This window comes from Pipra filicauda, unplaced genomic scaffold, assembly GCF_003945595.2.
Source record: "Pipra filicauda isolate LSUMZ 115617 unplaced genomic scaffold, ASM394559v2 scaffold105_size2325265_pilon, whole genome shotgun sequence".
Lineage (NCBI taxonomy): Eukaryota > Metazoa > Chordata > Aves > Passeriformes > Pipridae > Pipra > Pipra filicauda.
Genome location: NW_024103496.1, coordinates 1,601,294 through 1,627,330, shown reverse-complemented (window position 1 = coordinate 1,627,330; position 26,037 = coordinate 1,601,294). Strand labels below are relative to the sequence as shown.

Genomic DNA, 26,037 nt, shown 5'->3' with positions numbered 1-26,037 from the left:
AATGAGTGAAACAACATGAGCACTCAGTTAATTTCCACCTTTACACTGCATTTAAAGAAAAGAAGTAATGCTGTACTATTTTCAGACAGAAAGTCTGTTGAGAAATCCTTAGTATTCCTCATCAATTTATTTTGGAAGACATTTTTGGTATTAGGAACACTGATAAAGTGATTAGAAAAGTCATTTTCTTTTGTCAGCAGAGTAGACTACTTGCTACTGTAGACATCCATATCATCACACTTTATAAACACAGTTATCAAAAATTAGCTTCAAACTGTGGTTATAGGTCCCAGTAACTTCCTAGAAGTCCAGCTGAGACTCTCTCTCCTTTCATTGCCAGACACTTTTTTGTCCAAAATGAATGTATACACACTGTTTTATATCCTTGTGTCGTGTTGCCCTTGAGGAGAAAGGTCCTTTTCCTCCTGGAGACATGCTTAGAGAAATAAATGGTGTCTTCTCTAAAACTTTCTTTTGCAACATAAAACTAGCAATGTGCTTTTTAATTCTGTCATGTGATGGGCTCTCCATTCTCTGGTTATTGTCTTAGTCTTTGCTTTCACCTATTCCTGTCTGAGTTCACCTATTCCTGTCTGAGTTCACCTTTCAGTGGTGGATGTAATTGAGACTGCTCTAATAGTGCCCAGTGTAATCAATAGCTCTTTAAACCACAAAACATAATGTAAATCTGTGTTAATACTTAAAAAAAAAAAAAAAAAGACCCAGGAGAAGCACAAGGATATGTAATATTCCTATTTGGTTGAAATTCACATTCATGGGGCACTAAAGATTTAAACCTTATTCGGTGGAAAAGTAACTTGCTCATTTTTCAGCCAAAGGACATGACTGATCTCAGCATGCAGCTAAGCATATCAGTTTCTTAATGATATTAAAGAGAAGAAAATTGGATAGGGGTGGGACTTGTAGGAGTGATTGTTCCAGGATGAGAAATTGCATATTAGCTTTAATAACACTGTGATAAATCTGCAATAAAAGCACAAATTATTATTTGTATTTTTTGCACTCCCAAGTCCCTGAAGCCTTCAGACAAAGAAAGAAATCTGTGTCCCTGCCCATTCTGTCCTCCATAGACATGGGAGGAGTCCAGGATCCCTGCCAGTCCTGTCCTCCTCTTCCTTTCTGGTTTTTAAAACACTTCATGTACATAAATTTTTGCTTAACCTTTTATAATGTGCTACATGTTTTTTTTTAATGTAAAAAGTACCTACCCTGGAGTTGGAAGAGAAAGCTGCAAGACGGTTCAATATTTATCCCCATTCAAATGTGACTGTCTGTTCTGGAGGATGCCAGGTGCTTCAAACACTGCCAAACATATGGCAAGGCTGCGGCGCAGCCGCCTTTGACGGGGAGCTGAGCTAATAGCCCCACATGCATTTCATTTAAAAATATAGACAACTATTCAATCAAAATGAGTTTTGTCATCTTGGTCAGAACTGCATTCAATCTGTGTTGAGAGACTTGAAAGGACACTCCGCTGCTCATATTTTATAACAATGACTCATTCAGCTGCTGTAATCCCAGTCAGATACAGTACAATGCTATTCCTTGCCTGTTTCTTTTCTTTCAGCTGTAACTTTTCCTCTGCTATGCACAAAACTCAGTGGTTGTCAAGAAGGTCTTGTTAGCACCTGCTTTAGGGGCTAGCTACTTATATCCAAGGCTTTGCACTTTCATACAGTTTTTTCCCTCTAACTTTGACCCTTTTTCTCCAAGTTTGAAAATGTATCTCATCTTTACCTTGCAGGTACAGGATGGGAAAGCAGCTACAGTTACAGATCTGTATGATACAATCTTTTTGCCTGATTTGTCTGATGAAAAATGTATAAGCAAGTAGAAAACATTATTATCCCAAAGCAATTCGTATACAAAAGCATAGCAGCCCTACTAACCCCAGAAAAGGCAGCAGCTGTATTATTTTTTGTTTAAACGAGATTTACCTTCTATCATGGTTTCCTAGACTGCTTCCAATGCTCATTAAAATAATTGGATCAAAAAAAACCATAGTGAAATCCTACACTGAATGAACACCGAACCTCCTCCCCCAAAAAAACAGAAAGAATAATAATTGGGAGAAATAAATTAATCTGTGGGGCTCGTTAGAAAGATATGTTTCACTTCAGGAACTAGACTAACTTAGATATTAAAGGCATGAAACAATTTTAGATGTAATGATCAAATTAAATGAAAATAATTTTTTGTCCAAAAAAACCCTCTCATAATTAAATAATCAAACATCGAGTGCCAGGCTGCCTTCATATCAGGATATGAAATTTCCCCTAATTCATCAGGAAGAAAAAAAGCAGGAGGAAATAATGATTCTGTGTTGCCCACAAAGAAATAAATCTATATATAAAAAAATATCTGTTACCTCCCTCTATTGCTCCCTCTCCTCCCACCTATGCTAGATGTGTGAGCTCCAGAACTTAGGTGCTGGGCTCCAAGTGGGATCACCCAGTTGAGCACTGGGGACCCACCGCTCTCCACCCAGCAAAAAAACCATCACTTTGCTGGTGACATTTGCCCTAACCCTTGGCCTCAGTAGGTCTGAACATGCCATGGCAGCCACCCTTGGCACAGCCAGCCTAAACCAGCAGAGCAAAGCTCAGGCTGTGTGTCACAGAAGTGCCCAGAAGCCGGGTTTGGATTTCTTTAAATGGCTCTGCATTAGGTTCTTGTTGGGTCGGAGGGAGCTGAAGGAAGAGCTATGGGTAGATTATTCCAGCTAAATAATCAGCAGACTGAAGTAAGTGGCTAGACCACAGGTATTTGGAGACAGTAACTGTAAACTTGCTGTATGCACTGACTAAAATAGCTTCTCAACAGCTGTAAGTTATTATATAGACACTGGGCTCTTAGATCCTTTATTAACAGTCACTGAGGAAACTGCTCAAATTTGGTTTTGTCTTACGCACAGCATTATGAAAAAATAATGAAAAAATATTCCTCTATAGATGGTTACAGCATTTCTAAAGACACAACCCAAACTAAATAAACTAGGTTATAGCTTATTAAAAGTACAATTTTTTTTCCAAATCTATGAACTGTATGAGGGAGACCCAAAAGCAGGAAATATGCCTACATATGCAGAACTCTTACCTGCAATCAAAGTAAAACATTTGAATTAAAATTATTATGCTTATGGCCAATGAATGAGGCTATTTCTCAGCTTGTGTGTGTTTCCTGGGAAGATATCCTCCTGATTAGGGACCAAAGGTCACCTGCGCTAAGGTCACCAAACATCTTGTTCTTATTCAAAGATGGGGAAAGACAAGGTCCTGAGCATCACATCTGACTGTGTTCATTGTGTGTGTGAATGGTAACAGCTGGACATTGTGTAACAATCAACCTTATGGGCACAGACTAAGCAGCCTCTGACGTCCTCCAGTGTGAAAAAGTCTACATTTATAGAAGCAGATCACTAAATAAAACAACTGCCAATCTATTTCCATGCAATTAAACCAGCCAGGTATGCGCTCCCATTTGGGTCATAATATATTTTGAAAAAACATTGATGAAGGAAGGAAAAGTCTGCTAAAGGCATGAAAGTTATACAGTGTCTGTCCTGTACAATGAGTGAAAGAGAGAAAGAATCTCTTCTGCTTAAGATTATAACAAATAAAATGCAAACCTGACTTACAGGCTATAGGAACATATTTTCAAACTGATGAGCAGAAACTGAACTCCTGGCCAGAAGATGTAAAGATCCTCATCAGCTGTAAAATGGAGCCTTACAGCTTTTTGAATGAGACTGAATGGTAGGCTAAGGAGGAGATCCTGGTATCAGAAGTTTAAATTTGCAATGAGTCCTTCTGTCTTTTGTCTCCAAAAGAAGGAGGCATTTGTTCATTCTGTTCATTTGCACCACAGCTATGTAATGCCTCAGATTTTTCTTGGCCATTATAGAGATCTTTTATTTCCTTTCTTCCCACGAACTTCACTTCTGTGATTTTTTTGACTCCTATCTGAAGTATCAGAGACAGGTCTCAACTAGAGACAGGACAGGGTACATCGATGATTCTATTGAAATATAAATATCTCATGTGCCTTTGAGATATACCCAGAAGGTCATAGCAGCCACCTGACAGATCTGGGGCTGCAAAGGAATTTTCCCCAAAATCAGATTGGGGGGATGACTGTTATCTACCTTTCGCTTTAGAACAATGTGTTATAATTGTTATGATCATTTGACAATTAACTAACAGCATAACTGCTAATGAAAACTGAAATCAGCAGTGAAACCCTTGATGCCCTCAACTGTCTCTGCAATGTGTGTTTGGATGTTTTGCTATAGATCTGCAAATTCTCACAGGGAGCTTGCAAGATTTTTGTGGCTCCTTTGGGCCTGAATATCTATTGAATGGTCAAATGCAGTTACAATGACCTGAACAGCCCTTTTCAGTTCACACTCATGTATTAATTTTACTTTTTGCATAGGCTGGGCAGCTATGAAGAAGAGAGAAAGGTAAGTGATCCTGCACAGTAAGGGCATTGTGAAGTGGCAGATTTTCAGCATCAGTTTCCAGATGAATGGTCTGGTGATCTTTCACTAGAATCCGAGGTCATAAGTGTGTGTGTAACACTACCAGGACAGATCTGCTGAATTATCAATAACAATCTGTTCTCTTGCACTGATGCTGTAAAATTCCTATGTATTTGTTTCACAAAAGCTTCTATTTCAATATGTCTTAAATATCTTATTAAAAGAATTATTCTGCTAGTATCATTTAATCCAGTGTGTTATGAATATGACATTTGATAGCCTATGGCTGAAAATTCCAACTGATTTTCTGGATTATGAGAATAAAGTTTTACAGTTGTATATGGCAAGCCAGTAGGGTCAGCAAAAACAGAGACTGAATTTTCTATGCAGATCAGTAAAGCTGTTGCTGAATTGTTATTCTTACCCTTAGTGGGAGTCCCAAGAGACCAAATGATCTGAATTATCTTCTAATGGACCTATCTCTCAGGGGAAAGGTCAAAAATAAGACATGGCAGGGAGTACAGGCAAAGAGTTGAGCATGCTTTGAAGTCTTCAGCCAGGTGCAGCAACCTAAAATACAGGTGTGAGGGGCTGGTTGAAGGGCCATCTTCATTCCCACTCCAGAGAAACCTTCATGTGAATTTTCTCCCCATGGGAAGAAGTTTTTTCAAGTGGTGAGGCTGAAACAGAGTAAGGATGGTGCTCAGCAGTAGGCAGCTGTTGCCTACTCCCTATTTCCTTTCTTTGGAAATCATTGATGAGAAGGCGGGCAGACAAGTATCAAAGCAACCACTGGCCCCTGCCCAGAAGTTGCTGCTCTCCATACAAACAAGGATGTGAAGGGGTACATCTTCTACCACCGAGGTCATGACACAGCAGGGTGCTCAAAGCTTATCTGTGATAAGCCAGGAAAAAAAACAAGAGTGAGAAAGCCAGAGAAGTAGCTTACCCAGGTGGTAGAGAGCAGATTCACAACACTAACATTTGCTAGTGATAGTTCTGGGTTTCAAGTCCCCAAGATATGGTGCAGGACTTGTGTAAACTCCAAACAAAGAACCGTCACCATCCCAAAGCTCTACTGAGTGGTAATTTAATCTGAGTAATTTCATCCAAGCAATTTAAGCCTTAATATCAATAAATCAGGCTAGTAAAATGTGCATAATGTAGAAGGTACAGAGCTCATATTCTTTATTTACTCTGAAAAGGTGCCAGAGCATCTGTTTAGGAAACAGATGTTGGGCATCTTGCAATCAGGTGGGGGTGAGAGATACTTCACAAAACTAGGAGCCAGTTCAATTTCTGTTGATTTTGCTCTTTATTCTGATTTCATGTTATTATACCAGTTGTCAATGGAATATATTAAACCCTGTTCAACCAGTTAAAGTTCCATAGAATTCTGAGTTAGGAAGACTACAGCTTGTGATGAAGACTAAAAAATATCAGATCAGGAAATGTAACTCTTCCTCTCAACACTTGAATAGCATTTTTTCTGAAAAGCCAACTGCAAAGCCACCCTAAATGGCTTTAAGAAACACAATTCCAATGTGTTAAAATGGTTGCCACGCATGAAAAATCGTTCATCTCCAAAAAGGACAACTTTTGTTCAGTTGTGATGAATATTTTAGTTAAAATGCACCAAAAGGCACAGAAGTCATGCCCTTTCCCTCAATTGTTTCCTAGGAAAGACCAGGTGCTACATGAAAGCTAGGCAAGAAGTAGATGCAGACAGTATGGAAGCAATAGGAAAGGTAGGAAAGAGTGGATGTCAGCCATGAAGACTATGTTGTTAATAAGCTGAAGTCCCCCTCAGAATGTGTCCTTCCGACACTATCTCATGCAATCAGCTGAGGAGCTCAGGCTGGAATCAAGGCTACAGGGAGACATGGGTTCACATTTTGAGCAGCAAAATAAACCCAACCACTCTAAGTTTGCTGGTTTCCTTCTCTTTCAACTTACGCTCTACCTTTGTAAACTTGTCTGTGTGGGTAAATTACTCTTCCTTTCTAATCAAGCTTAAGCAACTGCTTTATTTCTGAGCAGAACAGTACCACCACCAGCCTCCCTGCTAACAAAAGGAGAGAGGAAGAGGGGGGAAAAAACATGACTTGCATTAGAGTAGCTCCTCAAGACCTCTGTGAGGTGGGCAACCCAGTGTGCTTGGCTCAGGATGAGGGACAGGGCTTGTCCAGTGGGTCTCCTGCTGCCTGGAGCACACAGGAGGTTCCAGCAGAAATGGACAGAGATGGGAAGTACTGGTGGTGAGAAAGGGAAAGTGGACTTAATAGACTCACCTGATCACCGGAGATTAATATTGCTGCACAGTTATAGTTTAGAAATAGTTTGCATAATTTTCATTTAAATGACAGGTGGACCAAGACTGAGACCTCCCATTGGAGCCTCTTTTGTCACCTGGCAGGTTAATGGCACAACTGGGTATAAAATCCAGGGGTATGATTTGCACTTGTCCTTCAGTCGTCTTTCAATGGACAAAAGGGCTCTCCAGGCAGGTGGCACAGGGACAGTCATGCATCAGTCCCAGAGGATCTCCTGAGACTCTCAGCACTGGAACTGTGCAGGGACCTGCTGATGGGACAGCGTGTGGGCACAGGAGTACACGAATTTGCTGAGCAGCACACAGGGCAATCCATCAAGGACACGATAAGTCATACTGACCTGAAGCTGTATTGGAGCCTCTACAAACCCAGAAAAGGAAAGGGTATTTAAGCTACTTCACCCTACCCTGACCTAAGAATTGGACTTGATGATCCTTGTGGGTCCCTTCAAACTCAGAATATTCTGTGATTCTGTGACTTGTGGGCCAAGTCTAAAGTAGCATGATTCAAGTGTTTTCTATGTGTGTGTGTGTGTGTGTGTGGATGTCAGTTCAGAGCATCTGACTTCTTGGTACCATTTTCTGCTCAAACAGCTCTTCCCATCTCTGCTGGGGAAGAATCAGGTATGAAGCTGGAATGTGCCATCCCCAGGTTGCTGAGGATGCCAAGGGCCAGGAAGTGCCCAAACACTAACCTTCACCTTGTCCAGGAGGCTCCCTGAAGTCTTCTCATCTCACAGCACCTGCAACTGGGGATTTATCTACAGAATAGCTTTCATTAAATTTTGATTAAAATTCAGTGTTGGCAGGAACCACTTTTCTCACTACCAAGACTGCCTTTTCTGACATAAAATATGTCAATGGCAGACAGTTAATTACAGCACGCATTCTAAGGCTAGGGATGAAGTGAGGAATGCAGAAGTAGCCATGGGAATTTCAGGGGAGCAAGATTAATTGAACTATCCTAATTGCAACCACAGAAGGGACAGGGACAGGTGATCTGGTTGAGCTCCCAAGCTCCAAAGTCAGGCTGCTGATGCTAACCCCATCCTGACAGATGTTTGTCTGAGCAGTCCTCAGTAGGCTTGGTTACGGAGATCCTATCATCTGTTTCTGGAACCTTGTTCCTGAGTTTACCTGCCTGGCACTGAATGTACTCCAGAGTTTAACCTTTTCCTTTTGAAAAACTGAAAATAATAAACAACTAAACAATCTCCTCTCCAATAAGGTGTGTTTAAAGGAAGATGAGATTCACACCCTTTTAACTGTTCCTTACTTTTTTTTTTCCCTTCTATCACTCTCCTCTAATAAAGCAGGTGGAGCGATATGAACAGCAAACCCAAAGCAAACAGCAAGCACAGCCTCTGACTGGATGCTCTCTCTAACCACTGGTCTTAAACCTCTACCTTCCCAGGAAGAGCAATTCTACCAAGCACCTTGTAAACCAAAGGAATACGAACCACTCAGCAGTGAAGAGGTTGAGTTATCAGGGAGACAACAGTGGGAATGTAACTTCTATCAGTACGGCTGATTCGACCTTTCCTATTCATGAAGATTTTGATGGATTATGTGAGATCAAGTAAAGCAAATGTACACACCATTACATTAATGCAGTAAGATGTTCTTTAGCAGCTTATCCCTAAGTACATCTGCAGGACTATTAGGGTGCTAGTAGTATTGTCCACGCCTACAAAAACCACGATGACAGTGAAATGGAGATACCTGAAACTGTTGAAGAAGTGTTGCTTCAGCCAACTGGAGCACACCATTGTCCAGAGTCATGGCTCCTTTATATTTGCCCTAATATTCATACTGGGAGGAAATTAGTTAGTCAGCATTGTACTGAAAAATACTGGCTTTGCTGCTGAAGGAAAATGTATCTCTCTTCTAGGAAGGGATGCGTGGCTACATTCACTGATCTTGAATAAGATGTAGAGGTATAAGGAGAGTATAGATATGACCAAGATTGTTACTCTCCAAACAAAACAAAATCAAACGAGGGGTTTCTGCCTTCTGCAGCCAGAAAGGTGCCTGCAGAAATTATCACAAGGCACTGCTGTGACTCATTGCATCAATAACCATTTCCCCTGGTATCTGAGCTGCCTTCTGGATATATCTATTTTCTCTTGTCTTATGTTTAGTCCATGAGAAGTCTGGGAGTGAAACCATATGCTCTGTTTGGACAGGAGACATCAAGTTCTGAGAGTGCTAATTGCTACCTTTATATAAAATATCAGACAATAGCAATCACAATATATTGACTGAATATTGGGAATGGTGGCAGGGCATTATGTTCCCTCTGGTAGCAACTGATGCTATAGCAAAACTGGGAAATCATCATCTACTGTTGAATGGAGCAGAAAAGGCTATGTACTGTATTTATATTGGTTGGGGTGCTCTACGGTTTATCTGTGAAGTCAGGCTTTCAGGCTCTTGAAATATAAATTGGGAGATAACTGGATCAGTTCTTCCCAGTGGATGTAAAGCAAGGAAGGCTCTGATGAGAGACAAAGGGAGAAGGATTTGGTCACTGAATAACATCAGTTCCAAATTAAACACAAGAAAATATAAAGCTCAGCAAAGGGCTTGAGTAAGGAATGGGGTAGAAAAGCAGAGATAAAGGAAAATAAAGGGATACTGTAGAAGAAGCATAGCTGTATTTTGGAGTGCGTGCTGTTGGGCATGGAAATGAGATGACGTCATTCTGCTTTCTGTGCACTGAAACTTTAAATGTAGCTAAATGTCTTTCTCTGCTGTGGAGGCAGCTCCAAGGCAGCTGATCTCTCATGTTTCAGTGCAGATCCAGAATAGTACCAGAGCAAGATGGTTTCCTCCTCTTTTCTGACCAGCAACTTCTTTTAAAATTATTTGATTTTTACTTACTTTTTTTTTCCCCCTAAGTTCCCTTTCTACAAGCAATGAAAGCAACCTGGTCTGGATGATAAAAGCAATGTATTCTGTCAAATAGGAAAATTCAGTCTTGTGGGAGTTGCTGATAATATGACAACACTGGGCACCTACTGCCAACCAGTTAAACCATCCCAGCTGCCTGATGGTACTGGGGTTGTTTCCCCCACCAGGAAGACAGGACCACGTGATACATGGATACCCATGTTGCAGTATACCACACACCCCCAATTTTCTTCTGCCACTATTTGTATTATCTCCATCAGTACCTAACCTCAAAAAATCCTCAAAATTAAAACATGTCATTAGTAGTCAGTTCAGCAAATCATGCCCTGAAGTGCAGTCAGGATGACTCACAGTGCAGCTTTTCTTGTCCAGCTCTTGTTTTGAGAGCCATAAATCAGTGGGGTCACAGTCCCAGCTTTTGCCTTGGGGTCCTCATAATATTTCTTCCTGCATATCATATGCACTATACACATACATGCCCAATCTCTTTCTGGAAATCTCTGCTCTTTGCATAATTACATGCAAATGGGGTCACCATACCACAGACCTTTAACTAGCATTAAACCCCTCAAATATCACTTGCAGTAGAAGATCCTAAGGGTTATTCCCATTCCTCTGTGAATTTATTCCACAGTTAAAATTCATACTTTTTCCCCCTAAATATGCAATAATAGCCAAAGTGCACACTTTCATCCGTTAACCTCATATTGACCAAGACAGGACAAAGCTCACAGGGCTAAATTCCAACCTGAGTTCAACCTGTTCCATTCAGTGCAGATGAAAGTATACAGCTGGGCAGTAATTTTGACTCATGCATGAGAAATAGAAAGGATGTGTAAAAAATACCTGTGACTATGCAGAAATTACACATACAAAAAATTATAGTAGTGCATCCATCAAGAAAATGACAGCCTATGCAAACTGTAACTTGCAGCCCCCTTCTTTCCCATCAGCAGCATGAACATCTTTTTGAAAACATTGCCTGTCTACTCACTACGCTGACTGTTTATAGAGATTTCTCTTCAGATTTATGCTCCCATTGCATGGCCTAAAAAATTTGTGGAGACAAGGAATGTACTTGACTACTGAATTACTTTGGCATGAAGGATCTCTCAGTAACAAGGAATAATGTCTTTTGTGCAAGACAGAGAGCTTTTCAGGAAGCAGAGTCAATGCTGTGGACATAATTTGAACAGCTCTGTGTGTTTGACAAGGTCCTTAATCTACTTCCATTCATAAAAAGAAAAAATGAAAAAATAAAGAGTAGAGTATTTACCCTTCCAGAAATGTCCATGTACAGGAAGAGAAAAACTGAGATTAGCTCAGTTGGTTAGAGCATGGTGCTAATAATGCCAGGGTCATGGGTTCGGTCCCCATAGTGGGCCATTCACTTAAGAGTTGGATATGATGATCTTTGTGGGTCCCTTCCAACTCAGAATACTCTGTGACTCTGTGAGAAAGGCAAACTGGAAATAGCATGTGAGCCTTGCTACCTCATGTCCCCTCAGAAAGATTCAAATGAAAGCATTCAGCTACAGCGGTGGGTAGCATACAAGAGCTTGAATAGAATAAAAAAAATATCTATTAGCAAATGACATACAAAATAAAAGGAAAAGTGTGTCCTTTTCCATGTCGAATCCAGCTCACACAAGCAGTGATGGAAGTCATTGCCATTTGAGGGCTTCCTGATCAATATGACGTTGCCTTCTGAGCCATGAGCTACAACATCAGAACTGCTGTTCCTTACCAGGAAGTGAAGATATGACTTTGTTTCTGGAATCCTTTGCTCATTTAAATTCCAATCACATTTAATATTCGAAAATTCTTGGTAAATGTATGAATAACTTGAATACTGTGTTACCTTCCATATTATGAGCACTACTGCTAAACAAGGGTGCAGTTAAAATGCTCACCATTTAACAACTTCTTTTCATTGGTGCAAACAGTCATTCAAGATACAAGCTAGTGGAAAATCAGACCATGCCTATAATAAAAATTCTCAATCAATTGAAAGAATTCTAGTACATTTACCTTTAATTAAAAAACTCTGGAGTGTACTTATAGCAAGACTAAAAATATCCAAAATGCTTATGGAAGGGGAATCAAATGTAAAAACTCAAGTGACTAACAGCACTCGTGATTATAGTTTCAGAGGAGCAGCCAGTCAGTCCTTCAGACTTTTTAATTTTTAACATAAGATGATTTTCTATCTCCAAAATATGATTTGTTTTCCACCATGTTTATAAAATTAATAATATATTTTCAGCTGCAAAAGACTTAGCAGAAATTTACTGGGAATACTGAATAAAGATGGGTATTTCCATTTTTAATGAGATTTTTACAGTGCTGAATTTAAGCCAGCAGTATGCAGGCTGCTGGTGGCAAGTAAAATATTCCCAACCATAAAGAAGAAGAAAGGTAACCAAGCTTCCCAAAAGCAAGTAAACTTGGGTTTGCCTCTGCAAAAGCCATCTTTGTCACACATGCAAGGATGAAGAATAGCAGGATGAGTTTTTACTCTTTTTGGGAAAGTGAAAGAAATCCCATTCAATGACAACCCTTGTCAAAAAGTACACTTTTAACAACCGAGCTGGAGCTCAGAAAGCAAGAAAGCAATATACTTGAAAAAGAAAGGGCTTGCACCTCACAGTCTAAATAAAACATGCATCTACTGGCAACCTACTCATGTCAGAAGGATGTCTCTGATATGTGTGAAAGAGTCACTAGAGGATCTGCACAGTCGGACCCTAAGTGGTCATGCCTCTGAATTTCAAGAGTTAAATGAGTATAAATTTCACACTGGAAAACAAAAACACAGTTACTCATAACTTGCGAGGCCAGGTGGGACAGCAGGCAGGCAGGCACTTCTGCTGCTCCTCTCAGAGCAGAGCTCTGATGTGCCAGCACCATCCTGAGGGACGAGGAATGGTCTTGCCCACTTGCCACCAGAATGATCTGCAGTCCTCTTCCTTATGACAATAGTCGTTACTTTTTACCATGTATGTTAAATAACTTCATTGCAATAATACTATGCCACTCAGTATCTTTCCTCCAGGGTTTGCTTTTACATCATCATTGCTTTTTTTGCAGGTCACAGACCCAAAGCAAGGTCATGGCAGGAACTGGTAACTCTGGCCAGCAGCAGCAGGATTACTCTTTCTGCATTATCCAGAAAATTCTCCTCCAAAAGAACTAGAAGGTTATGGGCACATAATGCTCCTTTTTGAGAAAAACAATCTTAAAATACTTACTCATTTTTGCTCGGTATTCTGTCCTCCGCAATTAATTTTATAGCATGGAGTATTTTAACAGAAATTCTACATACAATGTGAGAAGGGAAATTCTATATTTTTCATGAGTGAAAGACCAAACGAACAAAGGATATACTGCCCACTCTAAAATTAAACTGTCCTCAGGTACCTGCAATCTGGAATACTGTTGTAATACTAGGATGAATCAATCCATCTTCCCTCTGACAATTACATTTTCTATAGTGTTTTACGCTGCAAAATTTAGCAGCATTTACTTGATAGATACTTTGACTTAGAACAGTTTTTTAGCACAGATTTCCATCCTACTATCCCCATTTTTTGAAGTGTGTTTAGCAATTTATTCTTGAATGCATCTGTGTCACTGCTTAATTATGGATTTTAGTCAGGAATAAAAAGCATTTTGACCACAGTCAACTTTAAAGTTTCCCAGTACGTCTCCATGTTATCTACAGGAGAATAGGTGTGAGGGGGAAAATGGAGGTTGATAATTTTTGCTTAAAGAAGGCTTAATTTTGCAAATGATTAAATTCATGCAGTCTAAAATAAAGGCGTGAAAGCTGGGATATACAGGCTTGAAGACTGAATCCAACTCCTCTTGCAGAATTGACCAGGTACATCAGCACATCCTGGAGTTTTACCACCAGGCAGTTTGGGCACTTACAGGCTCCATAACTACATTGCAGCCATGGCAATCAGAAACAGCAAAGAGGAGTCAGAAGTCTGGCCTCACGAGGAGGTCTGAAGATATGCTGCCTACATTCTGCAGTAGACAAAGCATCAAAGTGCTTTGCAAGAAACTCTGCATCCTTTCAGCCACCCTGGAGGTGATATTATTAAGCTTCAGCGGGATAAACCCAATGAGAATCTGCTTAACAACATGAGTGAGGGCTCCACAATTCTGCCCTATAATTTTGTTTCTGGAAGCCATTTTTTTAATCTGTTTGTAGATGAGGAAATTAAATGCTAAATTTCCTCCTCCCCCAATCAGATTGCAAGGCTCATTTAATGCATGTTTATGTAAAGCCTGATTCCCCTGCTAAGTGTTTCTACTCTCCACCCAATTTGGCATACAGTGAACAATGTACAGAATAAATTTAATTGATATGTACAGGTATTAAAACAGATTATCATCTACACAGATTTGGAAAGCAAACACTGTATGTTAGCCAAATAAATGATGCAAACTACAATGATTTACAAAGGGTTTCAGAGAGCTGGATATTAGCAGGCAGTGGATCATGTCAGACAGCAAAATAATTTCACATTTATCCATCAAATGACAAAGAGGATCCAAACTTAATTGCGAGATGATTTATACATCCAGGAATGATTGATTTAAAACATCAGTGTGGATATTAAGAATCAAATTTTCATACAAAGGCTCTTGATCTACCTATTCCTGCAAATCATATGCATGATGAAATGCACCCATTTCCAGTGCAGACCAGAACTTTCCATCCAGGCACTGACCATAAATAAACAACTCACCCACAGCTCAGAACTGAGCATATACGTGCAGCACCAGGTAGATAATTCTGCTGAAAATTCATGGCTGCCCACCATCTAGAGGAAAATATTGACATACTCACACATGGCTGACAAATATTCAATGCAAATATCACCAAATTGCTGCTTTCAGCATGCAATTAATAAAGGAGAACTCTAGGAGGGCACATTAATAGTCATCCCCTGCCTTGGAAAGGTTGTTCTCTGGAATATTTGAGAATACCATTACCTGACTTGGTGCCCCTCTCTGCTGCCTCTGCCCATGGCCTGGTGTCACATGGGGACGTCAGGATGCCCATCAGCTTGTGCCAGCACTCTGACCCAACTGCAGCAGTGGTCTACAGCGGATGCCCGGGGATGAGCATAAAACCAGGACATGAATACAGCAGTGCAGTATCCACAGTGACCGTACTTTTATAATAAATGAAACTGTGGAATGAAAAGGAAAAACCTTGCCTGAAGAAAAAGGAAGCAAGCTGTGAAGATGTCATGTAAAAGACTCCCTTTTGTGCACGTAAGGAAAGGTTGTTTTTCCAAGGGCATGGGACGCTTTTACACAACCGAGGCTATAGAAGCTGCAAAAGAAATTGTATAGCAGGTTCTTTAATCAAACATCTATGACAGCTGAATTAAGACATTAGTTAATGGAGTTAGCTCTGAGATTTGAAATTTGTTTCCCTTTGTTCCACAACCCAGGAGACCACTCTTTTTTTATTTCTCCCTAATGTATGAAATCACTGTAGTGTCCTTTACACTGCCTCAGGAATTACAAAGGCTGGAAAAATACTTTTCTTGGGTAATAACGCATAGCTGACCTGAATTTTTTTCCCTTCTGTACTGAACACACAGTCAAACAGACCACTCTCCTTATTCAGCAATGACCAGTGCATAGCTCTGACCAAAACCCTGTTGTTTCAGCTGATTTTGAAAGGTGTCTTTTAAGAACAAGGTAGACTCCGAGGAAACTCTCCTGAATCTGATGCAATTGCACAATTACAGACATTGTAACTCCTAGGCTTTGATCTAAAAAAATACTTTGGTGTCTGACTTCAAGTGCGCTTTTCATACACTTAATGTTAGTTGCTTACACACTTTGTTGCACAGTATTCTGAGCACGAGGTGTTAGCAATAATTATTGTTCTCTGAAAACATGCAAAAAGCATTCAGGAAAGGTTGTGCTTAGTGTTCAAATGCTGAATAATCTAAAAGATTATGCTATCATATAATAAAAACAGAAAGCAAAAAAAGCAAACACTTCCTAGCAACACTCTGAAATATATTAATCAATTCTAGAAAGGTACCAGAATTTATCTCATAGTTAGATATTGGATTTTACAGCTACACAGAATTTTCCATCACTGAAAACCTCAAAATATTTTATAAATCAGGTCTGAATTTTATCTCCTGCTTATAGGAAATACACAGCTGCCATTTTCAAAACTCTGGTCCAATTTCTTGCAAGCATCTCCTTGGAACCAAAGTCAGTCACTGCTTTTGCACAGTACTATCTGAAGTATCATGTGCAAGTCCCATGTGGTCCTCTCCCATCCTCTGGCCTAATCCTCCTACCTGTGTATTACTTTCTATATGTTTCCTTTTTAGCTAGTAGAATAAAAGAAACCTGGTCAAATTTCAAAGGGTGAAATATTGGATGTATGAATAAAAAGAATAAAATGAAGATTGACTGTGGTGGACTAAGAATTTATCGAGAGGTTAGTGGTAGTAGTTTTACAAATCAGTGAAATAATAATGATTAAAAAACCTTATCAAATAAAATCTTACACTGAAATGAAGTATTTCCACTGAAACAGGAAAATAACATACTATTATCTAGTACCTCAATTCTGAAAACAGTATCATACAACTTTTAGTTTTAAAGGTGACCTGTTCTTATCTTATCATAATTTTTTTAGGCAACTGTTAGTCCCACAGTAGCCTTGCCTCTGTGGGTAGGGAGGTTTGTACTTTTATTTTGCCTAAAGAGCAAGTATAGCTTTGCTAGGGCAAAGTCATTATATCAAACGCAGACCTGATCCAGCCTAACGATGACAAAGCTACGCAACTGAAGTGCACGTTCCTTTCCTCCTGGGAAACCTAAAACCCACTGAGGTGTTGCTGCAGGTAAATATGTCTTAGAGGCTTTTCTGTTTCATTGTTCACCCATCCATTTGTCATCACTGAAGAAGGATGTCATGGGAGAGAATTTAAAGTATTTTTTGGAGACTGGGCAACACAGACTGGTCTGATTTTGTTTTTCTGAAGTTACTTGGCACTGCAGATCTCTAAATAAATATAAAGTCAGTCACAATCAAACAGGCAAGAAAGAAATGACAAGTGTTTTGACAGTGCTCAAAATACTTTGAGGTATTTTTAGCATATTTCTGAGTCGTATTAGCTTAACCTGTAATAGAATATAAATGAGCCCATATGGCAGAGATGTAATTATGTTCCATGTGAGAAATCCCTGTGGTAGATTTGGGGGAAAAAACCTCACTACATGTGCTTTCTGGAGGGCACGATTTACACATGATTACCTACTCATTTGCATTGAGAAGAATATGAAGTAACACAATGCTAACAACACAGTAATGAAAAGGGCAAGCAAAGACTCCAGATCCCTGGGGGTGCTGATCCCTCTGACTGACATCCAGTTAGGAGCAGGGAATTCGTCCCTTTAGGGAGTACATTTTGTGAAGCGATCTTTGATTACGTGGGCACAGTAATCATGAGTCTTAATTATTATTACTGTGAGAGAATGGGCTACAAATCTCCAGGGAATGTCTCTGTCACAGATACTTTGCTGGCGAATGCTGAAAATTAATGTTTTCCCAAGGATCATTTTCATTCCATCCTGATATTTAGCTGAAGTTTCTTTGACTACTAGTCATGAAACATTAAATATAGATTAGAGGCAGAGAGATGTTGAAAGTTAAAATTCACTGGAGGTGCACACCCGTGCACTTGAGAGACAGCCCCAAATGTTGTCCAGATGTTGTAGCAACAAGGTTGAGGGTTCCCAAGCTGCAGCACAGCCACTACAGAGGAGAAAGTGGATGTTTAGCATTCCACTGGCCTTCTGTTTAGTTTACTTGTAGTGAATTAATTTAGCAGAAAGTCCTAACAGCCTGTTAGCAGTAGATGTTACCAAGTGTACACTATCCTGAAAGAATGAAGAAATTCTTTTATAGCAATAAAGGGAGCAATTCAAAGCATGTAATTGATTTTCCACATTTTCAAACTGTGATAAGACTAAGCTTTAGCAGCAGAAACATGTGTTTGCAGTTTTGTCAATGTTCTTCAATGAATTAAAAAAAAAATAGGAACCTATAAGTTATTGGTTAGATCGCTAACATGCATTGGGCATTTCAGGGGCTATTGAAGCACTTGCCAAGAGCATGTCATCTTCCAAACAGACTCAAAGGTGGTAGGGATTGGTTTTTGCCACAGGTCATGTTTTTGTGATTATCTAAAATCATTCTTTTCCATGAAGAACACAAAAGAAGAACATCAAGGCTTTCTTAACTAGCTATTGTCACACGTTTGTGTGCTGTTCTCCCTTACATCATCCTTTTCACTCTGGAGGGGCAGAGCAGCAGCAGGGCAAGGCTCATGTCTCTGCTCACCCCTGAAGCATTCCAAATCACCTACTGGGTAGTGCAGCTTCTGACTGATTGCTGCTATTCCCAGTCTTCACACCAGTTGTTAGGGTGCTCTCTGGGCCTCCCCACGAACATCACTGATGGTGTCCAACAGAGGAACTCGGAGCAGAATCATCCAGGTAAGTTTTCAGAAAGGTTTCTGGGTTGTCCTGACACCAGAAAGAAGACAGCACAGACTGCAAGGGCCAACCTAAAGAGCCATCCACCAGGATACTTGTCATGATGCTTTGAAAAGAAGTCACCTACTAATGCTTGGAAAACAGGTCACCTACCTGTTCTTCAAAATTTTACAATTTCAGTCTTCTTCCCATCTTGCATTTTGAGAAACCTCAGATGCTTAGCAGTTTCTTTGTGAAAAGAGAGGACACATCCTCAGAATAACCTATCAGGATGCACAAGGGGGATAAAGAAAATTTGAGTCCTATTCCTACTCTCTCAGCCTTAGAGCAGACATGGAGACCCAAAATTTAAGTCTACTAGGCATACAAAGCCTTGAACTGTAGACTCAATCTCCCATTGCATTTCAATGAATGCAGAGAACAATTCAGGCTGAGATGGTGACACTCATCGGGACCCACTGAAGAACAGCATATTTTCCAGTAACTGAGGTAGTTTTGGTGGAGAAAAGAGCAGCATTTCATGTCCCCACATGTCATTTGCCTCAATTCTTGTGTTGGAAGACTTGCCAAAGTGAGAAGAAAACAGCTTGGAGGGATGCCTGCCCACAGCCAGGAGGGAATAGGGTGTTTACAGCATGGGGGTAAGGAAACCATCTTCTGGCATGGTAAGGAGTTGGCAAGGCTGACTGAGAATCAAACAGGGCAACAACAGGGCAGAGGGGAAAAAACCCTCAAAGACTAGAAGCGAGCTCATTCATGTTTACTCCCTCAGGACAGTACAGAGCATCCCCCACAAAGGATGACTTCATAGCTTTGAAAAAAGGTAAGCAAGCTTCAGTAATAGGAAATGGGGATACAAGACCCTTTCAAGTGAAGTCTAAAGGCTTGAATTTGGGAGACAACAGGAGTAACTATCTTCGTTTGTCACCACCTCATTACCATAGGGTGGCAGGTAGCAGCAGATGATTATCTTCTTCATGGACAAACACGCAGCAGAAATCAGAATCTGAATTGAGGCAGATGCTGTGGTTATGGCTTGGAGATGGAGGAAATGAGACAGTAGAGGCAAGAAATGTCTCTGGGCCTCCACGGGAGGGATGGTTCTTCTGGACCAGGGGCATCCACTGGTGATCACCTGAAGTCTGTTAAATGGCTGAGTTACATGCTTGCTGCTCCCTCTGCCAAAGTAACCATTGTATTTGTAGGCTTTTCTTCTATAAAGCAATAAAATTAAAAGGGAAAAACGTGGGTGAACTCATTACACTATTTAACCTGACAGCCTGGAAGAAACAGAAAACCAAACAAAATCCCCAATGGTTGCTCTTTCCCATCCATCCTCCATATGTGTCTCCTCCTTTTCAAAAACTATGCACAGGAAAAACAAAGAAAGAACATGGTTACCTTCCCGGGGGCTTAGCAGAGCCTTTGCCTTGACCACCATAGGCACTGTGTTTGCATGGATACAATATCAGTGGCTGCACACATCGGCTCAGCTCCAGTTCTTTGCAAATAGTTGTGCAAGGTGCAAAGAAATACCACGGGCCATGCGAGGCTTCTACCTGGGGAATGATGGGAATTGAGGGTAGTCAGCTACAAATATAACCAAAACCGTCTCAGCTCTTTCTGATTTCTACTCTCAATTTCCACTTAAGAGCTCCAAGCAAACAGAGTTCTCATGCAACAGTACAGCTCAACAGACAGCAGCTTTATTTCGACTGTTTCCTAGCCTTCTTTCTTTTTGTTTTGCTGTAGTTTGGAATATAATTTTTTAAAATGAAAAAAAGGGAAAAGATACAGGAACCATGTGTGCTTCACTGCAAATGCGGCTCCTGTATTCTCTTTGAAGTGCACAGCAAAACTCCTTTGGTGGTTAATGAGAACAGGATCAGGCCCTCCACACTGAACTTGTGCTGAGACCAGATAAGATCTTGAATCATTCAGAGCCAAGCATGTTATTTGTGCAACATGGGCAGGCTGAGTCAATCTCTGAATATTTTTAATGGGTGTCAACGTGAACTGTTAATTCCACAAGTTATGTTGTTTTGCAGTTTGCCGGTGCGTGCCTTCCAGGCTGCCTTCACGGATGGTACACATCCCCTCGCTGGTTGCAACAGAAAAGCTATTTCCAGAATTGCTGCAAGGAAAAAAATACTTCTGAGAAAGTATAAAATGGGACTTTCACAAAGAATTGGAAAAACAAGTGATAGTAGAAATATCTGTTAGACACTCAGATTGCCAGCACACATAGAAGGAAAAGTAGTCCCATTTCAAATAGAGATTACTACATTTCCTTTTCTTTTAAGGACCCTAAGATCAAAACAAGCATACAGTAACTGATGATTTTTGAGAAACTAATATTGATCTCTCTTTTTTTAACAAAACAGAGGAGTGAACTACTGAAGTCTCAGATGCTTAGATAATGTCTGCTCTGCATAGTACCTACGTAACCTTAATAAACACCAAAAACATTTTGAAGTCTGATGAAATTAACTAAGCACTATGAACAGCTTTTGGATGAGAAACCTTTATTTAGGACTTTCCCTTTTTCTGTTCCCAGGATCTCCATGCACTTCCTAATGCATCTTGAAGCCAAGATGAAATTGCAGCCCTCTTGAGACCAACGGGAGGTTCGCTATTGCCTGTTGCCCTCAGCAGATCCGGGATTTTACTCTTACTGGAAAGATATCTTAAGAAACACTGGGCCCAACTGCCCACTTCTATGGAAATAGTCAGCTGGAAACACAGAAAAGCCTACCACACAATTTCCTTTTCATTCTCCCCTGAGGGGAGATTTTTAATCTTGGAGTGGAAAACAGGATCTAGGGAAACCTGGCGGAAGCCTTGTGGTTGCCATCTAGAGAGGAGAGAGTTGGCTCTGTCTGGGTTCCTTGCCTTGCTCTGCTCCCCATCCCACCACCACCCCAGCCCCAGCTTTGCAGCCCACTCTGTTTGTCTCTCTTCTGTGACACAACAAAGAGGGTTTGTCTTCTAGGGATTCAGAAACACCCAGATAGAAGCTGTTTCCCTGCCTCCATCTTCCACGACTCTAGGACACGTGCTAAAAGACCTCTCCATGGTTTCTGCATGCTCTGGAAAGCCATCCCCTTCCCACATCTGAGTTATAGTGACCGTCAGCTACCCTTGGCAGATGAGGCACAAATTCTTTCACTTCCCTCAGAATTAGAATAGTTATTTTCTTAATTAAGAAGTAAATAAATAAACTACTAGTAGTCTTTTAAGAGACAGCTTCATGCTAAGAAGTGACTAATTATCCTTCCTGTTCACAGAAAATAAAAGTGAAGCTTTCACCAGTCTAGACAAAGAAGTACTGAGAAGTTAACAAGAGTCATAGCAAAATCTGACTTTGTCATGAGCTGGTTTTCCTGCAATTTTTTAATTTATATAAATATTGTGAGAAACCCACCTTGAGGTTTTGTGTTGGCTTTTTTATTATTATTTTATTTCCTCTTTAGATGCATTTGTAGATGAGTAGGCTATAAATGAAACGCTCATTTTCCTGAAGGCAATCATGAAGGTGTGTTGCAGCCTTTTCTTCTCTATTTCACATAGAGTGAATTTACCACAATGCACAGTAATATTTTAATTTGAACGAGTGGAAAATCCTTACTTGCCCATGCTATACTCTCAGTATTAACTCAAGATCATCTCCTTTGGTATAGCATTTGTGCTTGTATTTTACAGTGAAATGTCATGAATAAAGAAGCTGTCAAATATCTTGAGAGTAAGTTGCTTTTCTGTTTGGACAGCAATGATTTTTTGACGAATGTGATGAACACTGCACAGTCAGTTCTCAACAATAAATGGGGATCTGAGCAACTTATATTCTGGCAATGGTTGGAGCAAGGCCAACACTACCTCTGAGGGAGAGTGAGCGACCAGTGCCCAGTGGAGCTGCAGGCATTGAACCAGGGGTGGGGAAGGGGCTGAGGGGGAGGCTGACATTCCCTTGTCTTACTCAAATGGACTACACACTCCTGTGGCTAGCAGTCCTGTCCTTAACTTCTGCAGTACTCAGAGCCTGGTTGTGGAGGTCACACAAGTTACCAGTAATAAAACAATAGCAGTTAACCTGAACAAGACAACACAACAAGTCATACAGCATCTGTGAGTCATCCTGTTAGTCTCACATAAACACAGCCAGTGAGACTAGCACTGGCAGTTATAAAGGATCTGTATTATACAAACAAATATGCAACAAAACAGCATCAACATCCCACCTGAGGGATATATGCAATTTTTTGATTTTTCTTGTGATCTTTGTTTTTCAACTACCCCATGATAAATTATTTCTAAATTTGTGTTGCGGCAAGTAATTAATAATAGCCAAGTTATACTAGAACTAGACAAAAATACTGTTCTCCTCACCCAAAGGGATCCTGGTGATACTATAAGGTGGACAAGTTCCACCTAGTGTGCTGCACTATTGATATAGGGTAGCATTATATGTTAGCTTAGGATAACCCCTTTTTAAATGTTGCAGACCGTTAATAATGCAACTGTCCAAATGACAGCTAATTGCAAATAAAAGTCTGTCACTTCAGTATTTCTGAAGAAATTATTTTGAAGATAACCCATCAAAAATACTTTACATGGTGGCTGACAGAAGCCTCTCAATGCAGCATGGTTACATCAGTTTAATGGTTATTATGAAGTTTTCACCTTAGTGAAGTTCGATCACGTCCTATACTTTCACGCACTGCAACAAAGCCTTGGGATACAGGCAAAAGGCAAGGCTTTTGGGGTCTCAAGCCAGCAGCATTTCACAAGAGGTCGGTGGCTGAATGTGGTCTTCATTAAGTGTTGTCTGAGTAGAAAACTAAAGTTTATTTACTCAACCTCAAGATAAGCTTAATACTTAATGCTGCTGATTTGAATGCAAACAAGGGCAAGACCTCATGCCTGGAAGACTCTCTGATGTGGTTACACTGGAAGTTTAGACTAAACACAAGTTGGGATCTGAAACACAGTTGCCATGGCCTACAAAATCAGCAAGTTTTAAAGTATTTAAATTTTTGAAAAGCATTGTCTACAACTGAACTATCAAAGTGGTATTGCTTTGTAATTGCACTTGCAATTACATACTGCTTATTAAGGCCTATTTTGCTAATTCACTGAAATTTCTCCCATATGACAGAAATTATATTTGTTTCTCCATTTAGTGACCTCAAATGACAAAAGGCACAGAGTGAATTTCAGTTGGCAAATAAATGCAATTATGCCTTTCTTTTTTTCTTACAGGGCTTATCTTATCTGCTTTAACACCATCACTGGGCTACTCTCAAATGAATATGGGGCTCATAATGCTTGCAATGCATCCAGGACCTAATCCTGACATGCTTAGTTTGTCCTTAAGAAGCTGTTTCACATTTTAAAATTCTTGTAGACTTCTAAAAAATAAACTGTAAAAACCAAAGCCTCAGCTTCCTAAATCCCTGAACCTGTTTATAAATTATGGTATTGCTATTCCAAAATTGATCAGGAGTTTCAGAACAAAGTGTTTCTCTGGTGACACTTGTATGCTGCAAACACAGAAACAGCAAGGGGATTAGTCCACAGCAAGAAAAACAAAGTTCTCCTTCTCCAAATGAGCGTGAATCATTGCCTAAGCCTTCCAGCTCAACTGATGAACAATAGAGGCAAGAGACTTACAAATACAAAAAACTCTCATAGATACGGACATAAGAGCAACCAGCTCTTCTAATGGGACCAAGCATATAATGCACTTGCATTTTTTAATAAATATTTGAATTCAGAATCCATATGATCCATTCACTCCAAGTTTGCACAACATGCAGAGCAATGATGCTCTGAGTCCAGTAAGTGTAAACAACTAATAAAAACCTAGGAGAAATAAAAAGGGGGAAGGGGTTGATATTCATAACTGATTTTGCACAGTATTGCCAGTCTTGTAGTGCTGTCATTGGAAAGATCTGTCAAATATAATGCAATTCCAGTGCCTGAGCACTAGAGGGTAAATTTGTGATGAAAACAGAGCCTTACCTCAGTTTCCTTATTTTTATAGGTCAGCATTTAAACTCTTACTTATCACCACTTCAGCTGTCCTGAGGTTTGCTTGCTGAAACTCTTTCTGAGGCCATGCAGCACTGCGGAGGAGGAGACATGTCACACAAATGTAAACTTTTTGCAAGAGTACCCTCAATAATTTTAAACTATGCAAGTCATGCCAAACCATGATTACTTTCTCTGGTCAGCTACAGGGCGCACACCCTTTCAAAAGGATCATCGTGTCTGAAAGTTGTCTCTTGTGACTGGGATTGGCAAAAGACTGATGAGACAGTAGTTCAAAGCCCACTCTGAAAAATACGCATCCTGTAAATATACAGCAGTCTCTTCTCATGCCTAATTATCATCCCTTTGAATAATAATTTTTAAAAATGTGCAAATATTGTTCTTTTAAATGAAAGGGATCCTCAGCACCACCTGTAATTGCACTTGTGTCCAACAATAAGCAATGGGATGGCAGCAGAACTGCGGGCATCATCCAGAGGGCAGAATTCAGGCCAACTAGATTGCAGCCTTGCCTCTCTTATTAAAAAAAAACAAAACCAAAACCAAAACTAAACACAACACGCAAAAGTATACACATTTATCAGAAATTCTGGGCGCTACTGTGTGAACAAACCAGAAATCCTTCTCCTTCCCAATAGGATTTGTTATGGAAACAGCATATAATTTCATTCCAATACCACAAATTTGCCACTACATTAAAGAGCATTACTATTACTGAAGGATGAACAGTAAATCAACATCCCCAGCTCTTCAGGCTACAGATCTCTTTGGGGGAATGGTGATTCTGAGTGCCCCTTCATTTCAGTCTATAAATATATCCCATGAGAGAAAGTAAAGTTGCTGACTACAGAATGCCTTAACTAGAACTTCAGCCCAACAAACTTTGTTATACCAGTTTTGTTCTTATATTAACCTTCTTGCCAGGGACAGGAGAAGTGGGCAAAACTGCTTCTTTGTATACAGTGATGCTTTCTCTGGTAAACATGGCACATCAATTACCCAGACTATGTTGTAAAAAATCCTATCTGAACTCCCTGGAGCAATGGATAGATTTCTTTTTAACAGTGAGGTAAAACATTACTGATAACTGATATATACCCATGCAAAACCCACCTTTGTATTATATTAATAAAGCATCTGAAATACCATTATGCGTTGAGAAATGAAAGCATAAAAAGGTAGGTGAGTCATACAGATAGCACCACAGCACTCAGTAATGACTGTGACATTTGCAAATTACAGCCCTGTGAAGGGTCACAAAAATTAGCAAATGAAAAAGCAGGGGGTGCTCTTTCAACTGATTTATGATCATATTGTGCTCTCTAGTATATTTATTAAAAGAACCAAGACTGAACATGGAGCTTCACCTCTGCAGTCTATGAAAAAAAAGAAATTCCAAAGAGCTGAAGGAGATCCATATGTGCTGCAAATAATGAACTGCAAATACTGACATTTTACTTTTTGCAGAAACAATTCCATTATTCGCTTTTGAGAATTATTTTTTAAAAGTTGGTTCTCCCATCCCTACCATAAATACAGGATCTCCTGTTACAAATAACTGTGTTGTCCCATGCATAAATAAATCACCTACATTCTGCTGCAAGAAAACAGATTAGTAAAAACGGCTGAAATGTAATTATACACTGACAAAAAAGAATTCCACTGCAACTGAAAGTGAATAGCT

At 40.0% G+C, this 26,037-nt stretch overlaps 1 long non-coding RNA gene across 1 annotated transcript in view; it reads right to left on the bottom strand.

Annotated features, from left to right (window-relative positions):
* The window catches only part of LOC120322980, a 45,877-nt gene that overhangs the window by 11,187 nt on the left and 8,653 nt on the right, over window positions 1-26,037 (bottom strand). The window contains exons 2-3 of the long non-coding RNA XR_005563010.1: window positions 19,704-24,427; window positions 14,754-14,953 (exon numbers count right to left, since the gene is read on the bottom strand). This is a non-coding gene — a long non-coding RNA (uncharacterized LOC120322980). The remainder of the gene's footprint in view (window positions 1-14,753; window positions 14,954-19,703; window positions 24,428-26,037) is intronic.